At 34.9% G+C, this 3,190-nt stretch overlaps 1 long non-coding RNA gene across 7 annotated transcripts; it reads left to right on the top strand.

Moving 5' to 3' along the window:
* The first annotated feature begins 430 nt into the window (after positions 1 to 430).
* On the top strand, positions 431 to 2,545 carry LOC131219910 (uncharacterized). Of its 7 annotated transcripts, XR_009158519.1 has the most exons (5): positions 431 to 501; positions 1,268 to 1,346; positions 1,445 to 1,582; positions 1,697 to 1,784; positions 2,083 to 2,545. It is a non-coding gene; the product is annotated as an uncharacterized LOC131219910 (long non-coding RNA). The 7 variants fall into 7 exon arrangements; XR_009158518.1 differs by lacking the exon at positions 431 to 501 and having other exon boundaries at positions 649 to 1,346; positions 1,697 to 1,732; XR_009158517.1 differs by lacking the exon at positions 431 to 501 and having other exon boundaries at positions 649 to 1,346; positions 2,093 to 2,545.
* The last annotated feature ends 645 nt before the right edge of the window (positions 2,546 to 3,190 follow it).

Here is a 3,190-nt window from a genome sequence, read left to right as displayed (position 1 = left end):
CTTCTTCTCATTTAGGCACACATACACACATCCATCCATATATCCATATATATAAGGATGGATATAGCAAATGAATGTAATTTGAGAGCGAGTGATATGTATCAATTTTCAAGAGGCAAAACTAAGTTTTTGAGATGATTTTATTTGTTTCTGTTTTTATGTTTACGTTTGTTGATTATTTTTCCATGAATTTGGTACCTCAATAAGTAAAAAAACAAACAGAAGCCATGAGCTGATTAACTTTTCTGAATTTTGCAAATTTTAGAAAATATATGAGAAGGCTTTCGCTAGTTCTCATATTTTTCTCTTATCATTTGATTATTTATTTATTGTCTTTTGAAAGACAGTTTTTTCTCTTGTTATTTGATTGGATAGTTCCATCTTTTTTCAAAGCATAAACTGTTAGATTGATTTTCTTTTATCCTTACTGTAGGTATGATGGCCAACGAGCTCAGATTTTGTGCTCTTGCATCCCCCATGTGGGCTGGATGAATCACCATGGTAATAGAGACGGTGGAAAAAAAAGGAAGTAGTAGTCTAGCCTGTTTTGAGCCTCAGTTCTTATATGATCTTCATGCCTTGAGTTTGTGCTAGTGTGGCTCATGGTTCAGTTATCCAAACCCCTAATATGATGGGTTTCGCTGTTGATGACCCACACACCAAAGTTCCTCAAGATTGAAATATTCCAACCCTTCAATACCCAGCCAAGAAGTACACATTTAAGAAAGAAAAAATAGTGATAGTTCGAACTCAATAGAAAACTGGCCAAATATCAATGACTAGGATCTGGCAATCTTGGCTTCTTTTTTTTTTTTTTTTTTTGAGTGCATCACATCAACAATTTAAACCACTGAACCATGTAGTTTGGCATGCTCAAAACTTGTGGCAGTGACAGATGTTGATAAGCCTTCATACTTCTTTGTCATTTTACGTCTGCTTATTTATAACATGTGGGCTTTTCTCTAGATTGGTCATAACATGTTCTAGTAGAGGAACCTAGTTCAAATGATGCTGGTTCTTTAGTTCTCATTTTTGGTCCCTTAGTTATTGGACCTTATCATAAAAGCTACCTTCTCCTATGGTCCATCTGCTTTGTATTATTTCCTGTCAGAGGAGGAAATGGAGATCCTTCTACTAGAAACTGCAGATTTTACTGTAGATTTCACTGGCGCAAAGCTGCAAAATATATTTTAGTTACTTCCTAATGAATTGTTTCTATTTTCCCATTAGGAGATTTTTTTAAAACCATCTTGCAACTGATTGGTAGGAATGAACCTGGAATTTTAACTGCTAGAAAGGATTTAGACTACATTGGATGAGAAGAACTGTTGGAAGCCTTGAAGAGGGTAGGTGTTTTGTTTTGTTTTTTTCCCACTTACATGGATAATTATAGTGTTTCACTAATTCAACTGTGTACACATGTTCTCAATCTACCCACTTGCAGCAAAAGGGTACGTTTGAAACCGGTCAAGAAGATAGTACTGAAATTCTGGAGGAGTTAAAGCTGAGGTTGGCATACAGGGAAGCAGCTGTGGCTGTTCTTGCATGCTACAATCCAAATCCTCACCGTCCTTTCACTGAGGTCAATGCTAGAATGATTTCTTCATCAGTCGATAATTTGTTTCAAGATCAGAGGCTTATTTGTGTTAAACCACATCTGGAATTTGTTGCAGACTAATATTCGTTCCATTCCCAGCAAGCCAAATATGCGTTATGTTGAGACTACTGGAAGGTTTTTTTGAGAAAGTTAGATTATGTAGAATCTATAGTCCGTGCATGTGCCCGTAAGTCTTATATCTCTCTTTCCTTTAATTACTCTTTTTTTTTTTTTTTTTGTCCTTGTGCCAAATAGTTCACTGTTCAGGTGCATAAGCCAATCAAATTATCATTGGCTTATGGATCCAGTGCATGCATGTCACATGTGCAGTAATGACATGGGGCATGGTACCTCCCATGCCTCCAATGGCACTGGATCTGGTCCCTTTCTGGTTACTTGAGTGTGAATTTCACACAATTTTGCTTGGTGCACTCCATCTTGACTTAGGTGTTTATTGTCTCATTTGAATTTTCTGTTATCTGTAGAGTTTTTCAGCGGTACTGGGTCCGAATGGAAGTGGTAAAAGCAACGTCATAGATGCAATGCTCTTTGTATTTGGGAAACGAGCTAAGCAGGTAAGCTCCATTTATATGTGGGAATCTAATCTGGGTCATAGATGCAATGCTCTTTATATTGATTTGTTGCAAAACTTTCGTAATTCCTTGTGACATTTTTAAATTTTAATGTTATCCATGTCATTGATATAAGAATGTGAACCTTTCATCCACGACTAAAGTTTTTCCTTTATATAGCAATATCTCAACCCTTTGAACAATGACTCTTTTACATTTAGTCTCTATTTTTTTTTTTTCTTTTTGTTGATTGTCCTATTGATGATCGATTGCAAGTAATATATAGCCAATGGTCCTGCGTGCAATGGGAAGAAGTCCGCTGTTATTTTTTAATGGAGAAGAGCAGTAATATTGGTCTTCATTTTTTGAATTGGTAAAAGTTTCCTACATTTTTAGGTTTTAGGAGTTTAAACTAACACCCTTTTATTTTCTTTCGTATTGATTTTTGGGGATGGATTTGCCATTGCAGCTGGAGGTAAACAAAATTTACATCTTCATTTTTGGTTATACACCGGTTTGGGTATATGTTTTAGGTTATGAGATATATATATATATATATATATATATATATATATATATATATATATATATATATATATATATATAATTCTTTAAGTGGAACTTTTGAGAGGGTGATAGGACCTGCCAAGGCTGGTGATGGATTTGGCAAGAAGGATGTGGTCGCAGTGTAGCCTGGCCCTAGCAACTAGGTGGAATTGAATAGACCCTTATGATTTATTATTATTTATTTATTATCATGTTCACATCACATGGTTATAGTAGATTTGAGTGTTATTTGCATGAGCTTATCATAATGTCATAATGTCTTCTGATTGTTTCTATGGTAAATGAATTTGCTAGATTGCTCATCAGGGTTCTTTTACTCAAGGAATGAGCTATATGCATTCCCAGGTAAAGATTTCATCTCAATATCACTTGCTTACTGAAAATATAAATCTTGAAATTTGATATTATATATACCATTCAGTGGCATTTTTGTATGAATGCAAACCTTTTTTCT

The sequence above is a fragment of the Magnolia sinica genome, chromosome 12, assembly GCF_029962835.1.
Source record: "Magnolia sinica isolate HGM2019 chromosome 12, MsV1, whole genome shotgun sequence".
In the NCBI taxonomy this organism is placed as follows: domain Eukaryota; kingdom Viridiplantae; phylum Streptophyta; class Magnoliopsida; order Magnoliales; family Magnoliaceae; genus Magnolia; species Magnolia sinica.
The sequence above is the reverse complement of the archived record's forward strand: the minus strand, read 5'-3'. Positions and strand labels throughout refer to the sequence as shown.